The sequence below is a fragment of the Mchenga conophoros genome, linkage group LG6 (genome assembly GCF_057382185.1).
Source record: "Mchenga conophoros isolate Kocher_MC1m ecotype Shallow Benthic linkage group LG6, M_conophoros_male_GT1.1, whole genome shotgun sequence".
NCBI classification, from domain to species: Eukaryota; Metazoa; Chordata; class Actinopteri; order Cichliformes; family Cichlidae; genus Mchenga; species Mchenga conophoros.
The window spans coordinates 12,695,475-12,705,051 of record NC_140531.1 but is presented as its reverse complement, the minus strand read 5'-3'; the positions used below and the strand labels follow the sequence as shown (position 1 = coordinate 12,705,051).

Below are 9,577 nucleotides of genomic sequence, written 5' to 3'. Positions count from 1 at the left end.
TTAACTTTCAAGGCTGTTTACAATCAGAAAAAAATGTCTCCGTTTTGAGCGTAATCAGCTCTTAGTTATTCTGACCTCACCACAGCGCCATCGACACGACGTCTGTGTGCAGACTCATGACCGTCATGTCACACGTAGTAGAACACATGAGAGAGATGCTGGTTCATCACAGCCATAAATATGTTACAAATGAAGACATTTCACTATGTTCAGATACCGGATTTAGTGCTACATGTGGTATTTTAATAGAAAAGGCTGCGAGACAGTGTTTGGATCCCCGTTTTTTCATGTTGTCTGCAAATCTCAAAAGTGAGTGTTAAACTTTAACCTCACCTGTTCGCTGCAATAAAAATACAGATTTGTTAAAAAGTTATGTTTGTTATAACAGTAAGAATATGCTTACCTAGTTTTGCTATGAAAATTTGTAATTGTCATGGTCCTGGGTTGCTGAATCAGTGTTTTGAGTTTATTTTCTAGTTTCTTCTGTTTTTGTATTCGCTCTTAGGGGCTGCGTCTTGTGTTTAGTGTTTCTGTTATCCCTTCCTGGTGTTCTTATTTTGAATGGTAAATGGCCTGGATTTATATAGCGCTTTACTAGTCCCTAAGGACCCCAAAGCGCTTTACATATCCAGTCATCCACCCATTCACACACTGGTGATGGCAAGCCACATTGGAGCCACAGCCACCCTGGGGTGCACTGACAGAGGCGAGGCTGCCGGACACTGGCGCCACCGGGCCCTCTGACCACCACCAGTAGGCAACGGGTGAAGTGTCTTGCCCAAGGACACAACGACCGAGACTGTCCAAGCCGGGGCTCGAACCAGCAACCTTCCGATTACAAGACGAACTCCCAACTCTTCAGCCACGATCGCCCCAAGATTAAGTTAACTTTCGTTTATGTTTGAAATTATTGGGTTGATTTTTGTTTATATTTTTCAACGAAATAAACGCCAGAACTTAAAAGGCCGTGACACTGGTACTCATTTCTTGTCGTCTCACTGCCCTCGTTCTTTTCGCCTCCGTGCTCCCCTGGTTCATCTTCGCTCACTTCATCTGCACTTGGCTAGTTTTATTCTTCGCTTGCACAGCCAAGACGAACTTCATGGAAAGTCCTTGTGGAGAATGGCTTCATCGAGCCACTGTTGGCCTCATTTGGTGTTTCGACTGGTTTAATTTTGCCGAGGTGAAGACGCGGTACAGGACTGCGCCGTTTCACCGGTTTATACTGAGTGATATTTGCATCCTCTGTGCTGTGTGTAGGGTTGCCAACCCCCTGAAAAATAAATAAGGGACACCTCGTGGCCAGGGCTGGGCAACCCAGTTGTCTTCACCCTTCCCAGTGTGGTAGCTCTTTTTTTGTGTGTGAAATTATTTTTTAACCATTTGACTTGAACTTGATTTAAGCAGATGCATATTCTTTGTGATATGACTATATGTGAAACAAATGATCATTTAGCCATTTATTTTTAGCTCAAAATGACAACATTAACACAGTAAAACAGGTCTCTTTCTTAAACAGAAGCCTGTCATGCTTAACTTTTGAGAATATAAGTAAATCTTTCTTTAAAAGAACTCTGTCCTGCTTAACTTAAAATTATATAAATTAATAGAAAGCAATAGAACAAAAATATTCTTGTAACAGTGCACATATAGTGCATTTAGTACAATTGGCTTCAGCTGAGGTATTATTTCAGCTTTTCTAATGCTAATTAGCTGCTCCTGTTTGTAAACCCACTTGTTCCCATGATTACGCATCATAACTCATCATCATTATTCATCTATGTATTACTTTTATGTATTAGTCATCTATTTGTTGTAATCATTTATCCTTGCAGTTGTTTATTACACAAAATAAATTATATTATTACACTTCTGGCCACATAGCGCTGATATTCACTGCACATGCCCATATTAACCTTAACCAGAGGGTTTAAAAAAACAAACCAGTGTTTACATACCATATCTGCTTCTGCCATGCCTGGTGGACAAGAAATTGGTTAAGGGTTCCCCGAGCTTTCACGCCCCTCGTGTTCTTCATGTGCCCACCATTAGAAGCATGCCTATGGAAAAAGTGCGCCAGCACACAGTGCAGTGCGCTTTATAGTGCACTTTTCCAGCCAGGTGTTTTCCTTTTCCCATTCCTCCCTGTACTTTTGCAGCCTTTTTTTTCTTTCTCTGAGCGAACAAACATTGCTGCTCTAATGCTGGGCTCACACTGTGCGATTTTTGGCCCATTTTGAGCCGATTTTTGAGTCGTGCGACCGATTTGGTGATCGGCCCGATTTTGGCCTTCATCGTGCATCGTGTAGTATACGTGGGGTAACGAGAAGCGATTAACACCTCGAGCAGCTCCCGATCATCAATCGCTCGTGAGGGTGTCACCACAGGCGCTCACATTGCTCACGCGCAAACACATAAACGTCGGTGAAAAAGATGGAGCAGCACGGCTGTGCAGCGTGTGATCTGGACACAAGCGATGGAGGCACAACTTGTAGAACTTTGGAAAGCTCATCCGAGCCTTTTCGATGTGGCATCACAAAATTATCACGACCATAACAACCGTGAAAATAGTTGGATTTACACTGTTGCTCAATCACAGCTGCCTGATCAATGTTTTTCATTAGCAATTTAGCAAAGTTGATGGTGGCGGTGTGCGTGTCTGTGTGAGTGAAAGACAGACAGAGAGAGAGCGACAGATTTTCTGTTATAACCTTCATTTTATGGAGGCACAGTGTGCCGTCCGAGACTTGCACCGCAGTGTCGGCGTTTGTTTCCCTGTTGGCCGGTATTTTCTTCGTAAGCGACCTTTCCTCGACCAATGAGATAAGCGATAATCTGACTTGTCATACTCGAATTGTCATAAGTGTGCTGTCAGCGCATTGGTCACAAAGCAGGAGAGGGGCTGGGAATTATGTTTTCAAACAAAGTGTTAATTCCATTAACATTTATAGACTACTTTTGATTCTCACTGTATTACGGGATAAAGTGCGTCCCTTATTAGCTCAATACGGGACGTGAACTTTTGTTTCTAAATACGGGACGATTCCGTTTTTTAAGGGACGGTTGGCAACCATAGCTGTGTGGTGCTGGAAGATGAGCACACATCCTCCTGATTTTGTGAAAGAGCCCATGTCAGCTTTAATTATTGCTGCCAGAATCTCCTCCAATGATTACATCCCGCGGTTAAAGGATTTTTCTGTTGTTTATTGTTTAGTTTAACTCTTGTTAGCTTGCCACATTCTTGCCTTAGTACTAGCAACTGGGAAGATACACTGAAAAAAGTCTAACATGCAGTCATTCATTCAATCTAATAAGTGCCATTCAAAACAGAATAAAATCATTGATTTGATTGTGAAACCCTTTCTTTTTGCATTTTAAAATACCACTTTTGATTTGGATGAAACTAAATATCTGTACAAAGGACACAACGCAAAGTTTTTGATTTCTCTCAAAACATATATTTCTTTTCATGTTGAACAGATAATATCTTTAATTTGAGTCAAAGTGATTTGCACTTGAACACGCCCACCAGAAATAGACCGGGACCCATTTTTATTCTGCATGGCTGCTGGAAACATCGTGTCACATCTTTGATTAATTTCATCTGAAAATAAACGTAAGTAAAGCCAAGTGTGTTACAAAAGCTTTTATAATTTGTATTGCCAAAATTGCAGAAAATAACCCCATTTAAGCTGGGTCGACAGCCACCCCTAATTTTTGCATGATTGTAGCTGCTAGCTATAAGCTAGCTAGCTATCCTGCGCAACGTTAGAACTGGTTACCAGAAACCGACCATCACAGTCCGGAATGCAAGTTAGGCAAAAAGCCGTTTTTTACCAGTATACTAACTAGCTAGCGTTACCACGATGCATCGGTGGTGGATACAGCTAGCTAGCATAAGTTCATAGTTCATAACATTCATAGTATAACTCCGTGCTCCGCTTCGTTTGAATTTTTCTGGTGAGCTCGCGGTTTCTAGACACAAGCTTGTGTTTGTGCTAGTGATGGGTCGTTCGCGAACGAAATGGCTCTTAGAGCCGACTCTTTGACGTGAACGACACGAGCCGGCTCCTTATCGCGAGCCGTCACGTGGGTTTTTTTTTCTTTCTCTCAGCCTCTCTCTCGCACTTTTTTTCCGCTTCACTCTGCACGCGAGCCTTGTGCTTTACGCTGGGCAGAGGGGGGAGGGGCGGTAGTTACACTCAGTAGCACAGGAACAGAGCCAGAGAGAGAGAAAGAGAGGCAGGGACAACAACATTAGAAAGGTATAGTAATCATCCACAACTATTTTCGGTTGCAGATGATAAAGGATTCAGAAAGTTTATTCATGCAGGTCCATATGACAGAGAATATGCATGTTCTTTTAGTTTTCATATTATAATTTATATTTAATTGTGTTGTGGTTTGCAGTGTTTTGTGTTCTTTTCACTTTAAATTTGTGAAAGGAAAAAGCTGAAAATTTAAATAGTTAAAACTTGAAATGTGAATAGTTGATTTTTGTATTATATGATTTATTTATTACATTTTATGTGGAGTGAATAAATAAAAGTATATTTACGGTGGCCCCTAGAGACAAAGCACATACAAACTTCAAATCACGTACGAACTCTGAAGCATGTACAAACTCCAAAACACGTAAAAACACATACAAACTCCGAAGCACGTAAAAACTCAGAAGCATATAAAAACTCAGAAGCACATAAAAACTCAAAACACGTACAAAAGACAACAGAAGTGCTCCAGGATGCTGGGCGCAGTGTTGAGCCTTTGTTATCTTGTGGCTACACAAGCCAGCAAGTACCAACGACCGGATTTGGTGTGTGGTAATAACAGGTAAATGAACTTTTTTTTAAATTATTTGAATATATATATGAGTGCCTGTGTATAAATACACAAACAATACACACATGCTTTCAATTGTGTCATTTAAGTGATCTAGTAGCTCTGCTTTGGAAGTTCAGTTCATGCTAGAAATGTGTTTTGGAGTTTGTACGTGTTTTGTCTCTAGGGGCCACCGCATATATTTATATATAAACATATATAAATAAAACCACTTGTTTTTACGTTAGTAATTCCTTTTGTGCATAATTTTATATTATTGTTAATAATAAATTAATTAAAGCAACAAAACAACCTGAAGAGCCGGTTCGGAGCCGAAAGAGCCGGCTCTTTTTAGTGAGCCGAACCGAAAGAGCCGGATCTCTAAAAAGAGCCGGAAATCCCATCACTAGTTTGTGCGCGCACGTTTGTCTCTCTTCATATAAATATCTGTGTGTTATGTGTGTGTACACCGAGCGCAAAAGATAATTATTAATGTGCATGATTTAGAGACAGAAATAACACGCCAGCATATAAGATCAATGACATAAGACTAATTCCTTCAATTGACTTTCAGGCGCGGCTCGGAAAAATGTGCATTTTCTGAAGAAATTGTAATTTTAACAGCAAAAAATTGACCCTATGCCAAACTTAGTCGCTAATGGCTGGTCTGTAGACTGTTTGGTATGTCATGTTACGTATTTCTTGGTTTTTCTATGTAATGTGTTTTATAGAGAATGTTATGGTTCAAAAATATTGGAGATGGACACCAGAGGAAAAACCCACAATAACAACACTGGTCCGGTCGGGTTGAGTCAAACGATGATTTAATGATCACACACGTGGGAGATGGACACTGTATGCAGACAGTCTCAGATCTCATCTCAAAAAACACATTTCCATAGTTTTATGAAATCAGGGTATTAGAACGCCCCCTCATGCGTAGTGACAGGTGTAATACAATCAATGTTGACAATTTTATTTAACACAAAGAATAACATTGTCTCCTTCCCGAGGGCAGACGCTAACTGCCCCCCTTCTCCTGGAACCGTCTGTACCCTGCTGAGACACAACATGGCAACTACAAGGACTCTTTCATTTATTAAGACCATCAGTGTGTATTGCTCTAAATCAAGTATATAATATTAAATGAATATTGCTGGATCAGCTACTTCTACTTAAAACATATTAAAACATGACTAAGCACAAAATCACCAAGAATGACATCTTATAAGTGCTGTGTAAGCGCGTGCGGCCTTCCAAGCTCAAAGCCTTTGCCCTCCATAGATCAGCCAGACTCACGCTGGCTGTAGCTTTTAACCTTTAATTACCTTGAGCACAACTCTAGAATGAGCAACAAACTGCAATGTGTATGGAATGATCATGGTTACATCTGAAATGGAAAATCATGTTATTATTCTGGTACCTGTAAGAAAGATCAAATTAAAGTTATCACCATCACTGTAATGCAAAGAATAATATAAGATCAAAAACTTCAATTTATGCTTAATGCAAAGCTGGTTATATACTTCTAAGGAACTAATAATGACATATTAAAATATTAAATGATAATGAGAAAAACATCCCCTCCTTATTCTACAAGAAGTAACATTATTCTTTTTTTTCTGTATGCTTTCAGAACCACAGATCGCTCCATCCATTCCATGGCTGAAGCATACATTTTCATTTAATCTGAACAGGTATCATTTTGCATTTACACTGCACATCCTTTTTAAACATTTCATAATAATCTAGACTCTCCCTCATTATCCTCTCATTCACCTTGCTGATGTGTTGAGGACTTGATAAAAGAATACATAGTATGTCCATATCTGTTCTGTCTCTACATGAGATGCAGTCTCTTGATGTAAATTTGACAACTCTGCTATTAAATGCAGTGATTAATGTAGGACAGCAACGATTAATCAACTCATCAAGTTAATATCTTAGGGTTCTGTATTGTTTTCTTTTTTTTTTCTTGGGCTTTGTGGAACATTTATGAAAATGTTCCACCATTGATTTAATTTAATGATTATGCAATTCACAATCTGATTAGTCAAATAATTGTTCTAATAGTCTGTGACCAAACAACTATCAAAATAGTAGTTTATTATGGTCAAAGATTTATCAGGTGTGCCAGACTTCAGTTCTTCACTTGTACATTTTGTTCCATATTTTACCTCAAGATATCCCAGAAAGATGAAGCTGAGGAAGAGCTGCAGAGTACCACCATGGCACTCTTCGTCTTCAGGGACAACTCAAGCCTCCTACATCAGCCTCGAGACATCGGGATAATCATTGATGGTGTGGAAGTCCTGAATGAGTTGCCTTCTGTGGCAGCTGGAGTGGCAATGGTCTTTGGACTCTGTTATGCTCTTAATATGGAATATCCACGAGGATTCAGGTTCACCTTTGAGGCTCTTCAAAAGATTATGATGGAGCTTGACTTTAACAAGATGACCTCTAAGATTCGCAAACTTAATTGTGAACTTAACACTGCACAGTAGTGTGTTTGCATGCATGTGTGCATGTGTATGTGCACATGCATGTGCATGTGTGCTTGGTTGGCCTGCAGTGGTATTCTACATTCAAAATTTATAAGAACACCCATTTGAAAGGGAGATTTAAGTTGATTTCATTGATACATGTGTAGATTTTTTTTTTTTTACATTGTACACGCACAGTGCACATATAAACATTTTTGAGTACTTGCAAATTGGTTTAAAAAGAGTTTTTATAATGGTTTTATGCCAGTTTTAGACAGGTTGCAGGTTTTATACTGGTTTTCAAAAGATTGCAGGTTTTATACTGGTTTTCAAAAGATTGCAGGTTTTATAAAACAAACATTTCTCTAATCATTTCTGCCGTAGCACTAAATCTGTATATTACTAATATAATAATATTAGTAATATACGCCTCAACATACGCTCATCATATTCTGTGATTATAGTTAAAATGGTTTGGAACAATAAATAATTTTGAAATAATTGGTTGGCCAACTGTCTTGTTTTTTATAGGAAATGCAGAGCATGTTTGAACTGAAATAAAATGAAATGTAAAAAATATAGTTTGAATATATGTAAATCAATTACCTGGCTTCAACACAAACATATTAGTTCATGTTAATTTGGTTCGATGTGAATACATTAGGTTGGTTAAATTTCAATATATTAGCTTGGTTCAATAATTAAAATATGGTTCTATGTAAAAAAAATCAATTTGGATCAATGCAAAATTTAAAGTTTCAGTCAAGTCTAGTAATATTGTTTATATCAACATAAAAGTATCAGGTCATATCAAGTGACTCAATTTGGATTCTATAAAGCGAAATATTTTGGATGTGACAACTGGACATCATTTTTTTTTATTTGAATAGGGTTATTCTTTTTACAGTGTATGTGCTATTTAGCCAACTTCTGGTCTTACAGCGACCCCTTGTGGACCCTACTAATTATAGTATTACCTGTTTCTGTTTCCAGACAACCATGCTTATAGTCACCTATACTGCATCTGCCACAATTATAAGTGCATATCTGGCTGTATCACGGTTGGATTAATCATGGCAAGCCCTGCTGTAACCAGTTCTTCTGTGAAGCTTCATTAAAGACGGTGAACTAAACTCCTGGACTGCTGCAGTCTTTCTGACCCAAGACTTAGGCCAGACTTGTATACCCAGCACTTCCAGTACATATATATTCTACACAAATGTTTATCAGTTGAAGAATCAGACTCCTTTTAAACATTATATTTGTACTAAATGTGTATGTAAATATGGTGTCTGTATATTTAATGCCTATATTTGTGACTGTGTTTCTGTTGTAGTTTATTCCTGTATGAATGTTAAATACTTGACTGAAAGTATTAAAAATGTATTTGCATTGCTTTACAGAAAAAGGGAAAAATCGTAGGACTGTGGGGGAAAGAGTGATTACCTCAGTTAAACAACTGGTGTAATTATATTAGGTTCATCTTTAAGGAACTCTGCATGTCTCCAAACAGCTTTGAATGTCTTTGAAATGAGAATAATACAAATAGAAAAAGAAAAAAAGTGGACACATGCAGACAAAGTAAAGAGATGAATATTCAGTAAGCTATAAAGATTCAAAGGTCTCTCAGTTTTTCTCAAATGTGTGTGAGGACTGCTTGTTTGTATTCTTGGATGCACTTAGTAAACCCAACAGCTCAGCTATTTGTTGTTTGTTGTTTTTAAAAGTTGCAGGAAGAACAAACTTCTTAAATAGTAAATGAAACAAAGCACAAATTCAAAGTTTTTTTTTTTCATTTTTATTATTTTTAATTTTTGTTTTTTAACTCAAAGTGTCCTGTTGTAACTGGACTTTTTGAGTTAAGAAACAGACCAAATCCCAACAACACTTCCCTCATGGTGCTTTATAATGTAAAGTCAAGACCCTACAATAATGCACAAAGACTCCAATCCCCTAGAGCAAGCACTTTGGCGACAGTGGGAAGGAAAAACTCACTTTTAAAAGAGAGAAACCTCCGGCAGACCCAGGCTCTAGGATGGGGTGGCCATCTGCCTCGGCCAGTTGGTGATGAGGGAAGGAAGTTGGGAGAAGAAGAGTAGTGATTTTTAACCACTCTGGTTTCAAAATTAAATTTAGAAAGCCCAATTGAAATGAATATTCACATGCACGTGTTGGTTCGACTTTAGCGTGCACATGAGAAAGCCCTAAAGATGATGTTTTGGCTCCTCAATTTTGCATGTTTTTTGAAGCTGCTGACGATTGCTTCATCCATT

General features: G+C 38.4%; 1 long non-coding RNA gene across 1 annotated transcript; it reads left to right on the top strand.

Moving 5' to 3' along the window:
• The first annotated feature begins 3,547 nt into the window (after positions 1-3,547).
• LOC146572233 (uncharacterized) lies at positions 3,548-8,445 on the top strand. The gene is made up of 3 exons (XR_014892680.1): positions 3,548-3,616; positions 6,458-6,518; positions 7,005-8,445. It is a non-coding gene; the product is annotated as an uncharacterized LOC146572233 (long non-coding RNA).
• The last annotated feature ends 1,132 nt before the right edge of the window (positions 8,446-9,577 follow it).